Below are 17,346 nucleotides of genomic sequence, written 5' to 3'. Positions count from 1 at the left end.
CACGGCTACCCATCTGTATGTGGAACTTGAGAAACTAACGGGAAGGATGCGAAAACGGTGGGACCAGAAATTTACTGAAGACTGGAGTAAATTTACGGATTATTTGAAAAGTATTTGTGATGACCAGACAACATTTGTAGGTTTGCAAGAAGTTCTGTGAGGAATAATATTAGAAATATTGTAAAACTGGAGAAGGAGAGATGATATGTTAAGAGATGTAAAGGCAATATTAAGTTAGGAAATGCATAAGAAGTGATTAAGACGGAGGATTATTAGAGGTGCTTATGGAAGTGCACTAAGAATGTATTTGTGACAAATTGTGTGGTATGTTTTATAATTTTGTATGTTAAAAACCAATAAAAATATTTATAAAAAAGATAAATAAAACAACACAATTCAATAGTATTAAAACAATACTGATGCAAACAACGTAAAACACAACAGAAAACCAGAAGAAACACACACCTGAATATACTCAATAAAAAGCCCAAAACCAGCAAAGGGAAAAAAGCAAATTTGAGCCCTGTTTAAAATGCAACCAAAGCATAATTAAGCAAAACCTTGAAAGAGCAAAGAGGTCTTCATTTGGTGCTAGAGAGATCTTCACGTTGATCCAGTTAAGATAAGGTTACCATATTTTTTTCAATGAATCTGGGGAAACCTTTCAACTTTAATGGATTTTGTATGGGGACAGATTTGTAAATCTGGTGACATCTGGTAACCTTAAGTTAAGATTCTCTGGGAGAGCATTCCATAACCAGGGGTGCAGCTCCGAAAAGACCTCCTCACTATTTCTTCCCAAAATGTATTATTATTTTATTCTTATGAACTTTTATTTGTGACTAATTTTTCTCACAAAGGTAACTCAAAGTGATTTACATTAACACCCAATTGAGGGCAACAGTATAAACCCAAGAACTTGATAATTCAGCTAAAAGACTAAAAACAAAGTTAACAAAAAAAGGCAAGACTACAAGCTCCTCCCCACTAAAAGAGGAGAGGTCATAATATCCTTCAGATTAAAGCCCAGAGAAAAATTGCTGCCCTCTGATGGCTCCCTCTCCCATGCTGACCCACCCCCTCAGTCACCAAGATAGGTCTTCCAGCATCCCTGCCCCCCAAATACATCCTGTGTATACAAAACACTCAGCAATAAATATGATCATCCCGCCTGGTCCCCACTCCACGCAGGCTTCTGCCCATTTGTTCTCTCCCATGCATTACAATCAACATCAGAGGCCCCGCTCCGACAGATAAATTATTTTTACTCGTTAATTTCCAATATTTATATATCACCTAATGACAAGAGTCCTCTGGGTGGCTCACAAGTAAAATGTAAAAATGTAAAAAACAATAGGAAACTAAAACCCAACACGGAATAAAACCAGCGACAGAGATTGATGGCACCTAAAAGAGTCATCATGTAAGCACACTGAAAAGGCCCCTTCCCTAGTTGCTCACCACTGTCCTGCTTTCATATGTGACACAACTGGCAAAAGAGAAGTTTACAGGCACAAAACAAACCATGCACAAGGTATTGGGTATGGACTTGACTCAAACGAAGAGATAATTATACTATTTGGAAAGAGCTGCTCTCCAAGGTGAGCACCGGAAGTCTCCTCCTCACCCCACCCCCCACAGCAATGCAAGATAACCAATTGTTTTCACAATTGCTTCAGCCACTAGATGAATTCTAGGGGGTGGGTGCAGCGAGTGGGAAGGTAGGAATTGCAGCGTCTTGCTAGTTATGAAGCCTTTGCTTTGCAGTGCCCCTGTTTAACTCCATTGCTTGATCCACTCTGCCAGTCTGTTAAACCTTTGGGAGAGGTTAATGGCTGGATTGAGACCTTTTAGTCACTAATGGTTTTTAATATTTTTGCTGTTTTCTTTTATTGTATTGTTTAATTAATAAATGCTTCTTTAAAATGTTTGATGTTAGCCTCTTTGTTAAGAAAAAGTGGGATATATCCTTTAAAAATACATTCATTAAAAACAATGGCGTGCGCGCACACACACGCACACAAGCTGGTCTTCTGTTTAAGACTGGTACCCAGCACATCTGTTTCTTTAAAGTCAGGACAAAGTTGGATAGCACTTAAATTAAAAATTCTCTTGTGATGAAAATGTAAATGCTGACACATAAACTGAAACTCATCTCCTAACAGGTGGAATACAGCAGTTGAACTTTCTGCGGCCTGCTCATTGTCAGAAGTATCTGAATTCTCTTTGACATATGTGAATGAAATCACCTAATAGTTACTGCCACCGCTCTTCCTGCTGACAGCATCTCCCTGCTGGCCTCTCCTTTGCATTCTTCCTCTTTCTCTGTTGTTTGTTATCCATTATGCTGATTTGAAGGGAGGGGAGAAGTTCCACAGAACAGACAGATTTCATGTGAAAACCGATGGGGATAAGTACCAAACTTTGAAGCTGGTGGAACCCAGATTTTCTTGGTGAACTTTAGGATACAATTCATGCAGTATTACTACCGGGTGGAGCTGGGGAGGGGGGACAAGCCTCCAAATGGTACTGAAAAAATGTGGAAACGTTTGACAAAATGGTAAATTGCTCAACACATTTTGCATACCCTCCAATATTTCTCACTCCCCAAAACTGACCCTCCTTGACCCTCACATTTTTGTACCTCCCCCCTGCAGAGCATTTCCTATCAGAAGACAGGTGAGTGCCTCCACCACTGTGTCCCCACCAACAGGACACAGCACACTCACTCTCCACCATCTTGAGAAAAACACCTTAATCCTGATTTGATTTTATTTTATTTTAGAAAAATAAAAACATATACCAATAAATAAATTTTAGAAAGGGGCAAGATGAGACATGGACACACAAAGCATTTTTAATTTAAAAAGTGAAGGTTCCTTGTGCTCTGCTCTGCTCCCCTTTTCTTTCTGCCTTGGGTGGCCCTGCCCTCTGCCCACCCCCCAGAACCTGCGCATCAGAGCCTCTCCTCCTCCTCACCAGCTCTCCAGCTGGGGCTGCCAGCTGCCCAACAACAAGCAACAAATGCTCTAAACATGTGCAGTTTTACAACTCTAAGCAATACACACAAAACATTTTTATCAACCTTGATAAACAAAAAACAAAAATCTTCTGCCCCCATCACAAGAATGCAGAAAGTCATCAGAGTGATGCTTATACAATAACAATTTTACATAGGCATATTAAACTAACACATAATTTAGATAAGGAGTCATGCAGGCTGTTGTTTGAAACTTAAGATAGTAAGTCTCACCCAATTGCAAAAAGTCTTCTACTAGTTCTTTATCACACAATCTTGTGGGTTACCTTTCCAGCAATTACAAGGTTTCATACGTTTTGTCTATAGGAATTCTAACTTGCTGCAGAGGTAAGGTGTTTGATGGTTTTATAGTTGTATTTGCTGGTTCATTCTATCTATTCATCGGCTGGGTGAGGACTGCAGGGCCTGCTCCCTTCCAGGGCCTTCTCCAACTGGCCCAGGGGGTGTGGCCCAGGCCCTTATTGGGAACAAACTTTTGGGGAAGCTGGGAAGTGTTCTGCAATTGCTTCCCTGTTCCAATGTGTTTTAAAATGTCCTCAAGCAGTTGGTGGCAATTTAAATTTGTATTTCTTTTTTTTCTTCTCCTTTTTTCCCTTGTTGGGGGTGGGTGGGTGTAATGGATATTTGGTTGGGGACTAATTTTAGTATAATTGTTCTGTTTTTGTTTTCTGTTGTTTTATTGGTTCTGTATAGTTTGTGTTTTGTTTTTAAGGGGCGGGATCAGGGCTGCCTGGGAGTGAGGCCCCAGCCAACACGATGGCTGGGACAAGTTCCACAGGGGGGAAAGCACTGGGACATCCGATCTCGGTGATCATGGGCAGGAGGCGGAGTTACGCTAAGACCAGACCATGTCATTACCGAGGAGGCAGGTTTAGTCGTTGTTTGAAGACTATCCCTGCCTCCGGGTCTGGCCTTGACCAGATGGATACTGGAATCAACAGGGGAAACCCACATAACCTGAAGGTGTTGCTGTGTAATGCCAGGTCAATGATGAATAAAACCACTGCCATCCACGACCTGATTGTGGATGGAGGATTTGACCTGGCATGTGTGACAGAGACCTGGTTGAATGAGGCAGATGGGCCTGTCCTTGCTGCCGCTTGCCCACCAGGTTTCTCTTACGCACAGCAACCCAGGTCATGTGGGCGGGGAGGGGGGGTTGCAGTGATTTTTAGGAAGTCATTAGTTTGCATCAGGCGTCCTACTGGGAAGACCCAGTTTTCTGAGTGCATGTTCTGGAAGTTGGGCAATAGGGGCAGTACAGGATTCCTTTTGGTGTACCGACCTCCCCGCTGCACCAAGGATTCCCTGTCCGAGCTGCTTCAGGTCGTGGCGGATGTTCTCCTGGAGACACCTAGTTTGGTTGTCCTAGGGGATTTTAACATCCACGCCGACACAACCTTACAAGGGGCCGCTCGGGACTTCGTGGAAAGCATGGCCTCCATGGGGCTGTCCCTGAATAAGTTGGGCCCAACTCATAGTCATGGACATGCCTTAGACCTGGTATTCACCTCTAGCGACGTGGGTGATCTGACACTAAGTAAAAATGAAACCAAAGAAGTGCCATGGTCAGATCACTTCCTGGTGCAACTGGACTTCTCCGCGACCCTTCCCCTCTGCAGGGAGGTGGGACCAATTCGGATGGTCCGCCCCCGCCACTTAATGGATCCAAATGGTTTCCAGAGAGTGGTAGGGGATGCTTTATCCCATGTTGATGGCCTTTCAGCTGATTCCCTGGTGGCCCGTTGGAATGCGGAGTTAACCAGGGCTATCGACTGTCTGGCTCCGAAGCGCCCTCTCCGATTGCATGGAGCCCGGACAGCCCCGTGGTATTCTTCGGAGCTGAGGGCGATGAAACAATCGCTGAGACGGCTAGAGCGTCGGTGGCAGAAAACTCACTCCGAATCTGACCGGACACAGGTTAGAGCTCAACGTCGAGCCTACCAAGTGGCGATAGCGACGGCGAAGAAGACTTTCTTCACCGCCTCTATTGCATCTGCAGAAAATAGTAGCAGGAGACTCTTTCAGGTGGTCCGCAATTTAACGGAACCACCTTTACCACCGGGGCCTTGTAAAGACCCCAAGATCTCCTGCAACGATTTTGCAAAGTTTTTTGCAGATAAAATCACTCATATTCGGAAGGAGCTAGACACCACCGTGGGAGCAGGGCTGGGGCGGGAGAGTGCTGGAGCCCTGTCTGGTCAAGTTGCATGGAATCAATTTCAATCCGTTACCCCCGAGGATGTGGACAGGCTGCTTGGACGAGTGAAACCAACCACCTGTCTCCTTGATCCTTGCCCATCCTGGCTTATAAAAGCTAGCCGGGAAGGGCTGGGCGATGGGCTCTGCGGGGTGGTGAATGCTTCCCTCTGTGAGGGAACATTCCCAGATCCGCTGAAAGAGGCGGTCATTAAACCGCTTCTTAAAAAACCATCTTTAGACCCGGCCAGTATGGCCAACTATCGCCCAGTCTCAAATCTTCCATTCTTGGGCAAGGTGATTGAGCGTGTGGTTGCTGAACAACTCCAGGCACGCCTGGAGGATGCGGACCATTTGGATCCCTTCCAATCAGGGTTCAGGCCTCATCATGGGACTGAAACTGCCTTGGTCGCACTGGTTGATGATCTCCGGCGAGCTAGGGACAAAGGTGAGAGTTGTTTCCTAGTTCTGCTGGATCTCTCAGCGGCCTTTGATACAATCGACCATAACATCCTTCTGGACCGTCTAGAGGGGTTGGGAGCTGGGGGCACTGTTATACAGTGGTTTCGCTCCTTTCTCCTGGGCCGTGTTCAGAAAGTGGTGGTGGGGGATGAGTGTTCAGACCCTTGGGCCCTCACTTGTGGGGTGCCTCAGGGTTCCGTCCTCTCCCCCATGCTTTTTAACATCTATATGAAGCCGCTGGGAGAGATCATCAGGGGGTTTGGACTGGGTGTCCATCAATATGCAGATGATACCCAGCTCTACCTTTCTTTCAAATCAGAACCAGTGAAGGCGGTGAAGGTCCTGTGTGAGTGCCCGGAGGCGGTTGGAGGATGGATGGCGGCTAATGGATTGAAGTTGAATCCTGACAAGACAGAAGTACTGTTTTTGGGGGACAGGGGGCGGGCTGGTGTGGAGGACTCCCTGGTCCTGAATAGGGTAACTGTGCCCCTGAAGGACCAGGTGCGTAGCCTGGGAGTCATTTTGGACTCACAGCTGTCCATGGAGGCGCAGGTCAATTCTGTATCCAGGGCAGCTGTCTACCAACTCCACCTGGTATGCAGGCTGAGACCCTACCTGCCCGCGGACTGTCTCGCCAGAGTGGTGCATGCTTCCAGTTATCTCCCGCTTGGACTACTGCAATGCGCTCTACGTGGGGCTACCTTTGAAGGTGACTCGGAAACTACAGCTAATACAGAATGCGGCAGCTAGACTGGTGACTGGGGGCGGCCGCCGAGACCACATAACACCGGTCTTGAAAGACCTACATTGGCTCCCAGTACGTTTCCGAGCACAATTCAAAGTGCTGGTGTTGACCTTTAAAGCCCTAAACGGCTTCGGCCCAGTATACCTGAAGGAGCGTCTCCACCCCCATCGTTCTGCCCGGACACTGAGGTCCAGCGCCGAGGGCCTTCTGGCAGTTCCCTCATTGCGAGAAGCGAAGCTACAGGGAACCAGGCAGAGGGCCTTTTCGGTGGTGGCGCCCGCCCTGTGGAATGCCCTCCCATCGGATGTCAAGGTGATGGACAACTACCTGACATTCAGAAGACATCTTAAGGCGGCCCTATTCAGGGAAGCTTTTAATGTATGATATTTTAGTGTTTTTTGGTTTCTGTGGAAGCCGCCCAGAGTGGCTGGGGAAACCCAGCCAGATGGGCGGGGTACAAATAATAAATTATTATTATTATTATTATTATTTCATATATTTCATTATGGTCACTTATTGATTATAACTGCTATTAGATTATTGAAAAGTACTCTCTGTGTGGAGTTGACCTTGAATATAAATGACAATTGGTTCAAAAGTTGCTGCCAGATCTAACTGGAAACTACAAACCATATTACCTTGATTTTTTTTTATCTACTACACTGGCTATCAAATTTGTTTCTGGAACGAGTTCACGGTGGTGCTGTTTAAACTATGGTACTTGGAAGCTGGAACATCTGAGCAAAGTCTGGTAACCCCCACTGCTGGTGTGCTTTAAATGGGCAGAAAGGACTGTTTATTGCAATGGGCTTTTTTAGGTACTGATTTTAAAATTGCAATTTGAAATCAGATTGCTGCTATTTTATTCTTATTTTGTTTAAGTAAGTGGGACTATTAATTTTAATGCTCTAATTTTGAAATCATGATTCTTATTATATTTTTATTGGATTGCTGTTTAGCTGCCTTGAACATCTTAGCTAGCAAAGTGGGACATAAATATTGGTCATAAAAAAAGATCTTTATTATCTTGAAGTAGTCATGTGAATTAAAATCACGAAGGGTTAGCAGCCTGCTCAAAGGATGGTAATAGAGTAGAAAACACTCAAAAATGGAAGAATACCAAGGAACATAATGTTTGGAGGAAAGAAATATGGAGATCCATTAGATCAGTGGAAATTAGTGAGGCAATTTTCTGGAAGAGGAGTTTTGTGAAACTAGAAGAACTAAGTTCTAGGGTACATGACACAGCCAAGCTCTGGGTTTGAGTAGCTTGTACCTGGGCTAGAAGATGCCCGGGAGGAGGGTAGTTGGCATAGACCTCCTATTTTCTTTTTTTTTCCTTTTAAAAATAATATTTATTGCTTTTCCAACAATTTAAGCACTACAAAAGGAAGGGAAAAAAGAAGAAAAGAGAAGAAAAAAAGAAGAAAAAAGGGAAGAAAAAGGGGGGGAAAGAGGAAATAAAGAAAGAAAAAGAAGAGAATAGACAATACAATAGACCTCCTATTTTCAATCATGGCTGTGCCCTGGGCTGGTCCACCCATGAGGCAAGGTGAGCCAACCAGCTCAGGTGGTGGGATCCACAGCGGCACCAGATCTGGCCTCCAAGGAATGCATTGCCCATTGCTGCCACAGTATCAGGAACAGCTATGGTGCATTCTTGGGAGGCTGGATGTGCCGCCTCTTGGCAGCCCCTGTATGTCACCTAAAGTGGCCTCTTGGCAAATAGGAGGTGCTGCCGGTCTCCTCTCATCCCTAGGGATGATTCCCAATTCAGCCACCAGGTAATGTTGCTTTGATTCCCTACCTCGTTCCTGATGTAGATCTTCATTCACCCGCTTGTTCCCATTGTAGACCTTTATTTCCCCCTGTTCCCGATAGTAGGTCTTCCCTCTGGCATCTTCCCTGGAGGGGCGAGATGCCATTTTTTGTTTCGCCTTAGGTGCCAAAATGTTTTGGGTTGGTCCTAGCTGTGACACTTCAGGCGTGTGTGAACTGAGCTTATGGTTATGTGTCTTTGTAGGGAGCTATAGAATTTTGTTGAGTTGTATGCCATAGTCTCCAACTGTCCTGAAAATGCCGGGACAGCCCTCAAACCTCATAAGGCATCCTGGCTTCTTACGTTTTCCCTCAGAGTCCCAGACTGGTTGAAGGTAGCCCAGTAGGCTTTGGGAAGGAGGCATGTGTGCTCTGACAGGCTCCTAGAGTCCTCTGGCCTCCTTCCCAAAACCTAGTGGTTGCCCAGCTTTGAGGAGGAGGTGGGAGGCCTCTAGGATCCTGCCAGAGCGCAGCAGGACACCTCAAAGCTGGGTAAGCCTTGGTTCCTTATTATTACTTCTTTCTACATAAGTGTGTTTAGGAGCAGGGCATCAGTCTAAAAAGCTGAGCCAGCCGACAGTCCCTGTTGAGTCGAGGAGGGGAGAGATTTAGCTGCTCATCTTGGGCACTTTCAGGGAAAATGTCAACATATTGTGAGCTCGCTCAGAGGATGACCTCCAAACCATCCTAAATATCTTTGCAGAAGCTTATGAAAAGCTTGGCCTATCACTCAACGTCAAAGAACCAAAGTGCTGCACCAACAAGTACAAAATAACCCCTCTGCAGCGCCACAAATCCAACTCAATGGTGTAACATTGGAAAATGTCGATCACTTCTCCTACCTAGGCAGTTATCTTTCCATGAGGGCCAACATTGATGCCGAAATGCAGCACTGCCTGAGCTCTGCAAGTGCAGCTTTCTCCCGATTGAAGTGCAGAGTGTTTGAGGACCGGGACATTTGCAGGGAAAACATAATGCTTGATTATGAAGCTATTGTACTACTAGCCTTCCTATATGCTTGTGAAACATGGACCACTTATAAACGCCATCTCCAACTCCTTGAAAGATTCCATCAAAGGTGTCTCCGAAAAATTTTACACATCCCTTGGGAAGACAGGCGAACTAATATCTGTGCACTGGAAGAAGCAAATATCACCAGTGATCGCCAAAGAAGATGTACAGCAGCCCAGTGAGCAGCGAAGGAGTTGCAGTGTCATGCCTCATGTGTTTGGGTGTGTAGGAAAGGGAATACCCTTTATCTTCTTCTTTTTCCTTTTTCTTCCCCTCCACATCTCAGAGAACAATTAAAAGCAGTGCCAAGATCAGACCTCTCCCTCCTGTTGTTTTTGGAAACAGGAGCCTTTGCTCTGTACGTGTGTGTGTGTGTGTGTGTGTGTGTGTGTGTGTGTGGACTTGCACCAAAAGAAGGAAATGGTGAAGCTGACATATGAAGCCTTTCCTATTCTTTAAATGCAACAGTTCAGCAGCCAGCAATTTTTTAGGAAACACGTGGAGTGTTTATTCCTTTATTGTAAATTGAGCCTTACACTGCAAGCCTTTACATGTCTACTCAGAAGCAAGTCCCATTGTATTCAATGGAGCTTACTCCCGGGTAACTGAGTAAAGACTGCAGCCTTTACACCTCAGTCCTAAGCATTCTCACTCACAGGTAAGACCCACTAAGTTCAACAGGATTTACTCTCTTGGTATGTTCCTGATCATTCTCAGTTTTCATGGCTGTCATTGCTAGATCCTGAACTTTTTCCTGACAGGGACTCAAGTTAGCTTCCAGCTAAAATTTTATTTCATTCCATTTATCTGTTGAAGGTGTTGTGCATGATCCTTTCCCTCACACACCTTTTCTTTACCACAATTCTGTGAGGAATGTTAGCTGGAGAGGTTGTAATTGGCCCGAGGTGGCAGACGTATATGTGTATATAGCGGCTGTTTATGTGTATATGTGTATATAGTGGATGTTTATGTGTATATGTGTATATAGCGGCCTGAAGTGAGATGAGTGCCGCAACCCCATAGGTAAAGGTAAAGAGACCCCTGACCATTAGGTCCAGTCGTGACCGACTCTGGGGTTGCGGCACTCATCTCGCTTTATTGGCCGAGGGAGCCGGCGTACAGCTTCCAGGTCATGTGGCCAGCATGACTAAGCCGCTCCTGGTGAACCAGAGCAGTGCACGGAAATGCCATTTACCTTCCCACTGGAGCGGTACCTATTTATCTACTTGCAAGAATGTCCCTATTTTCATCGGAGGGATGCTGACCCTATGACAGTGGTACCTTGGTTCTTGAACTTAATCCATTCCGGAAGTCTGTTTCAAAACCAAAACATTCTAAAACTCTCTCACCAAAGCGGCTGGGCTGCTAAGCGCTGCCTGGACGCTTCTCCTCACCAGCCCTATCAGTGCAATCTCTCTAAAAACAGAAGCGCAGCAATAAAAACGGAAGCTCAGTACACATTCGACTTCCAAAAAAAAATTCGAGAATCGGAACGCTCACTTCCAGGTTTGTGACGTTCGGGTTCTAAATTGTTCGTGAACTAGGCTGTTCGTGAACCAAGGTTCCACTGCATACGCTTCAATGACAGGATGGATCATGCCCCCAGAAAGTGAAGAGAAGAGACATCAGAGGGAGAGTGGGAATGATAAAAGATGCCAAGAACTATGCTACAGAATTTGCAAAGTGGACTCAACATAAGCCTTCATTTCCCTCCTAGAATTGTGTCTATTACTTTATATCCTTAGGCCAACAAACAGACAGACCGTTGAGGAAAATTCAGACAAATGTTAAGTACTAACCTTAAGCTTGAGTGGTACTCTTGTCCTGTTTATCTCAGTATTGATGGAATAAGAAGCCCGTTTAATTTCTTGGCTCAGCAGAATAAATAGATTGCATTGTTGGTTTAATGATCATCTAGACTTGAGAGCACAATTAGCAGAAGTAAAATAATCTCCAAACATTCTAGTTAATTACTCACCCAAACGGATGTTTACTAATAAACATCATAAGAATAGGAATCATTTTAGGAAAGTATTATCGGCCCCTATAGGGATGCAATTCCCCCCCAACCTTTTTATTTTTTAATTGAGCTCAGGAAAGATTAAAGTCTTAATTAAACACACATTTTATTTCAGTACTTAGTGTTCACAAACTGCATCCTTTTAATGTAAAACTGACATTCTGGCATTGTTCATATGCCCAGAAGAGTACAATAATCAAGAGTGGTTTATTATAGCAGTGTACCAAAATAATTAATAAAGTATGAACATTCGCCTGTGTTTCCAACTTTTTTCACCATGGCTAGAAATCATAATACTGTAGGCTCAATGACTTTTTTAAAAAAAAAGTTATTAGAAAAATCCTGGGCCTGCACTCTCATCCATGCAAAAAATCTCTGGAGCAGGGGCAGTGCTGAACTTGGTATTTGGCTGCAGAATGGCCACCAAGGATGAATCCTGCTTTTACTGGAGGGCATAGCTTGGCAGGAGCAGGGATAAGGATTGGGTGGCACTTAAAACCTTAAATTTTAAAACAACCCCAAATATTAAAAGTAGGCAGCACATTTAAAACACACCCAAACACTCTGCCCAGCCCGTTGCAGTCATGAAAACAGATTGGACAAAGATGAGGAAGCACATATTCAAATAAATATTTTAAAACAGGTTCTAGAGTTTTAGTCATTCTGGAAAGAATTTGCACCCTCGAAATAGGATTTGTTGCATGTTTCCTTTTGATCCATTAAGCTGAATTTTAAGATATTTGCGGATATAAAAAGAGCTGATCCCTTGTTGCCCTTTGGTTTAATACCTGAAAGGATAAAGCTCTTGTGATGTAACAAGACAGTTATTTTTAAGCCGCTTAAAGTCTGTGGTTTTTTCCTGTTGTTACAAGAGCTCCATCTGCGATTCACTCTGTTTTCTCCATTTATCTGTGGTTCTTCCTTTCTCACCTTTCAGTAGCTTTCAGAATCAGACCACTTGGATTCCAAAGGGAAGTGACAAATATAAAGGAGGGTGGTGCTTTATTGCTACAGAGACAGATTTAAGGGAGCACAACCAGTTTGCCCGCACGAGGGACGTCACAACAATGACTTAGAATGGAAGGTGAGGTGTGTGTGTGTGTGTGTGAGAGAGAGAGAGAGAGAGAGAGAGCGCACACACCAATTTTTGGTGTCACACAGGGCGCTGCTGAAATTTGAAAGCCCAAATACCTCCACTGATTGCTATATACATTGTGCGATCTTTCAGTTTTCTACCTTCTGGGAACCCTTTCCACATTGAGCAGTCTGCCAAGGTACACTTGTGTATTGTTCAGTGTTCTACAGCATATTCTGCAGCAGCCCCCGCCAAACTCCAGCCATTTTGAACAACATCTCCCATCAGCTCCAGCTGTGCTGGCTGGATCTGATGGGAGTTGTAGTCCAAAACATCTTGAAGGCTGCCCTAGAGCAGACAGCCAGTTTGTGAAGAATGGTGGCCAGACCTCTTGGACCACATTATTGCCTTGCAGTTGGCATTGCTGGGGAAAAAATAGTATTCATGGAGAAGCTGCTTTTGAAGGAATATTGTCATCTTCTCACTGAGGAACTCCTGATCAACTCCCAAGAGACCCACAGTTTGAAAACCATTGACCTCTTGTAACAATAATGTAGATCACACCCAATGGTTACTACAAACCCAACCTTGGATATGTGAGTCCACAACAGCTCACCAATACTTCGAAATAGCTTGTGCTATGATTATATAAACTCACATTCTTCTTACTTACAATACCACTGACATAGGAGAAGGCTATATGTTGTTAGTGTAATTCTGAAAGTATTCATGGTATAGTTCCTAATATATTTGCAATATACCTTTATGGCACAGTAGTGACATCATGTGTAAGATAATAGCTTTTACTTGAATTGGCTTTTGATGGTGTGGAGTATGGCAAGAAACTTATCATATTGCTCATAACCCTGGATTGGGGCCTGGGACTCGGGTGGCCCATGAAACATTTCAATCAAATAATCCAAACCCATCTAATATACTTGATTCAAACAACCTGTGCTGTTTTAAGAAGCTCTAAAATAAAAGTTATTATTTGCAGGGAGGGAAAAGAAATTTTTGAGGAAAATCGCCAAACACGACAGTGCCAACACGGTTTGTTCCCAGACATTTTTAGCAAATTCCACCTGGGAACTGTTTCTGACTACAGTATTCTGTCCAGGAAATTCTGGATGCATGGCAACCCTACATTATATAGGCATTTATTTCTACAGTGGTACCTCAGGTTGCAGATGCTTCAGGTTATAGACTCCACTATCCCAGAAATAGTACCTCGAGTTAAGAACTTTGCTTCAAGATGAGAACAGAAATTGCATGGCGGCGGCGCAGCAGCAGGAGGCCCCATTAGCTAAAGTGGTGCTTCAGGTTAAGAACAGTTTCAGGTTAAGAACGGACCTCCAGAATGAATTAAGTTCTTAACCTGAGGTACCACTGTATATGAATATAAGAGGCTGGAAGTATTGTTGAAGACTCAAGAAAGGACAGATTTCAATTACCATTCTAACATGGTAGATGAAGCAATCTCCTTTTGGCCAAGATGGAGCCATGATAACATGATTTGTCAAGAGCAACCCATATTTCTGAGGTTTTCCACTCACTGATGAACCACAGTTTCAATATCTGTTTTTTTCTCAAAACAGCATCAAAGTTCACATTACATTTCAAAATCAACCCACAGAGGCTATCAATCAAGTTTTTCTATCCATATTGTATCCGACATATCTCAGGTGTAAGGATACATCAGCAGAACCAATCCATCACTTCGGGTGGTGCACCCACCACAACCCTAACCTTCCCATCACCTCACCTCTCCCCGTCTACTAAACAGCAGCAACACCGATGCTGAGAAGTCAGTATTGTGGTTCGTCCCCTGTTAGGTGAGCCACTTCTATACTGAGCCTGTAGTGATGAGGTAGTACAGAATGCTCAGTGGCTGAAGGAACTAAACAGCCTGCAGTCCAACTGCTGTGAGGGAAAGGACAGTTGTCACATTGTCGCAGATTAAAACCAGACATAGTGGAAAGATAAGAAGTCCTTGTCAAAACGACACATGGGAGCTGGCCTAAGAAAGGGCTCTGCAGTATTGGAAACAGGGCAAACCAAAGGTTTAGAGGACTGGAGGTTGCTGGCCAGGATTCTAAAGCGGCATAGGATTGCTAATTCCTGAATATAAGACAGTCTTCCCCAGTGTGGTGCCCTCTATGCCATAGCCCCCCTTCAGCCCCAAGTCATGACAGGCAATGCTCAGAAGAGATGAAGGGCCCAGGGTGGAAGAGGCTGATTTAGCAATTCTGTCTCTTGTAGCAACACTGTCACAGCAACATTAGGGCCTGGTAACCTTAAGGGGTACTGAGGCCACACAGCAGTGAAGGAAGCTGAATTTCAGGTATTTATTATTAGCTCCAGGCTCTCATAATCTGTGATATGTCAAAAAGCTTCGTATAACCAATGACTATACCAATATATATAGGGACGCGGGTGGCGCTGTGGGTAAAAGCCTCAGCGCCTAGGGCTTGCCGATCGAAAGGTCGGCGGTTCGAATCCCCGCGGCGGGGTGCGCTCCCGTTGTTCGGTCCCAGCGCCTGCCAACCTAGCAGTTCGAAAGCACCCTCGGGTGCAAGTAGATAAATAGGGACCGCTTACATAGAAATCTCTATGTGGGACAAGAAGCTACAGTTAGAACTGGATATGGAACAACTGATTGGTTCCAAATTGGGAAAGGAGTACGGCAAGGCTGTATATTGTCTCCCTGCTTATTTAACTTATATGCAGAATTCATCATGCGAAAGGCTGGGCTGGATGAATCCCAAGCCGGAATTAAGATTGCCGGAAGAAATATCAACAACCTCAGATATGCAGATGACACAACCTTGATGGCAGAAAGTGAAGAGGAATTAAAGAACCTTTTAATGAGGGTGAAAGAGGAGAGCGCAAAATATGGTCTGAAGCTCAACATCAAAAAAACGAAGATCATGGCCACTGGGCCCATCACCTCCTGGCAAATAGAAGGGGAAGAAATGGAGGCAGTGAGAGATTTTACTTTCTTGGGCTCCATGATCAGTGCAGATGGTGACAGCAGTCACGAAATTAAAAGACGCCTGCTCCTTGGGAGAAAGGCGATGGCAAACCTAGACAACATCTTAAAAAGCAGAGACATCACCTTGCCAACAAAGGTCCGTATAGTAAAAGCCATGGTTTTCCCAGTAGTGATGTATGGAAGTGAGAGCTGGACCATAAAGAAGGCTGATCGCCGAAGAATTGATGCTTTTGAATTATGGTGCTGGAGGAGACTCTTGAGAGTCCCATGGACTGCAAGAAGATCAAACGTCTCCATTCTGAAGGAAATCAGCCCTGAGCGCTCACTGGAAGGACAGATCGTGAAGCTGAGGCTGCAATACTTTGGCCACCTCATGAGAAGAGAAGACTCCCTGGAAAAGACCCTGATGTTGGGAAAGATGGAGGGCACAAGGAGAAGGGGACGACAGAGAATGAGATGGTTGGATGGTGTTCTTGAAGCTACCAGCATGAGTCTGATCAAACTGCGGGAGGCAGTGGAGGACAGAAGTGCCTGGCGTGCTCTGGTCCATGGGGTCACGAAGAGTCGGACACGACTAAACGACTAAACAACAACAACAACACTAGCGGGAAGGTAAACGGCGTTTCCGTGTGCGGCTCTGGCTCGCCAGAGCAGCGATGTCACGCTGGCCACGTGACCCGGAAGTGTCTCCGGACAGCGCTGGCCCCCGGCCTCTTGAGTGAGATGGGCGCACAACCCCAGAGTCTGTCAAGACTGGCCCGTACGGGCAGGGGTACCTTTACCTTTACCTTTATACCAATATATATATATACGGGTACAGGAATGCAGGTTTTGGTGTCTTCGGGTGTCTTCCCGTGTAAGAGTCGGGGTGTCTGGGCGACGTTTCGACGAGGTCTCACTCGTCATCTTCAGGCTGGTGCTTTCGGCTTCTTGTTACTGGAACAGAGCAGAATCTGGTGTTTGAGTTCCTATAAATACTGTTGAGGGGTGTGGTGTATAGCCTCCAACGTTCTGGGCAGAGAGGAAATCACTCAAGATATCCCTCAATTAATTAAGGAACAAAAGAAGAAAAGGCACACTAATCTAGGAACTTCCTCTCTGCCCAGAACGTTGGAGGCTATACACCACACCCCTCAACAGTATTTATAGGAACTCAAACACCAGATTCTGCTCTGTTCCAGTAACAAGAAGCCGAAAGCACCAGCCTGAAGATGACGAGTGAGACCTCGTCGAAACGTCGCCCAGACACCCCGACTCTTACACGGGAAGACACCCGAAGACACCAAAACCTGCATATATATATATATATATATATATATATATATATATATATATATATAACCACATTAGCCACTACCCTGAATAGTCTGCTACAGCCTTCCCACTGAATACAAGGAACACCGGATCTGGCTGTTAGGCAGTTTACCTGCTGGCCGTCACCACATCCTTCCTCACATTAGCCCTGGTGACTGAGCTACCCTTTTGTCATTCTGCCACAAGGTTTATATCATCACACACATTCACATCAATCACTTCTGTTACTCACCTTCCAAAAATCTCAGACTCTCATAAGATTTCACAGAAGGTTTACTGAGAGGCAGCCCCAAATGGCACACAAAATGACAAACATGGGAAGCCCTCCGTTTCCCCTCCAATGGCAAAAGATATTCAATCCAACCTTTTATCAGGATGTTGCTATTGCTTCTTTCAAATCCTGTTGAGCAATCCAATCCATGGCACAGTTCTTCTTGAAAGAGCCTGTTGTCTGACAGTGACAGAGAAACAATGAACCCTATTTAATGAGATTAGTTACAATAAAGGGGAAAGTGGTTTATAAAAAAAAGGGGGCCGTTAAAGCAATGGGGCTGATTATTAAATCATTATTCTTACACAAGTTTGGCACCAGGCATACCTTTTTTTCTGGATACTTGCCATCATGCCTAGTTTAGACTTGATAGCCGACTTTGTGTCTGTGTGTGAGTGC

The 17,346-nt window shown here is 44.8% G+C and overlaps 1 long non-coding RNA gene across 1 annotated transcript in view; it reads right to left on the bottom strand.

The window, feature by feature from the left end:
• The window catches only part of LOC309528893, a 62,245-nt gene extending 45,205 nt beyond the window's left edge, over positions 1-17,040 (bottom strand). The window contains exon 1 of the long non-coding RNA XR_014217965.1: positions 16,909-17,040. This is a non-coding gene — a long non-coding RNA (uncharacterized lncRNA). The remainder of the gene's footprint in view (positions 1-16,908) is intronic.
• Between the last annotated feature and the right edge of the window lie 306 nt (positions 17,041-17,346).

This window comes from Podarcis vaucheri, assembly GCF_965113315.1.
Source record: "Podarcis vaucheri genome assembly, chromosome: 3".
Classification (NCBI taxonomy): domain Eukaryota; kingdom Metazoa; phylum Chordata; class Lepidosauria; order Squamata; family Lacertidae; genus Podarcis; species Podarcis vaucheri.
Note: the sequence above shows the minus strand (reverse complement) of the source record. Positions and strands in the feature narration are given on the sequence as shown.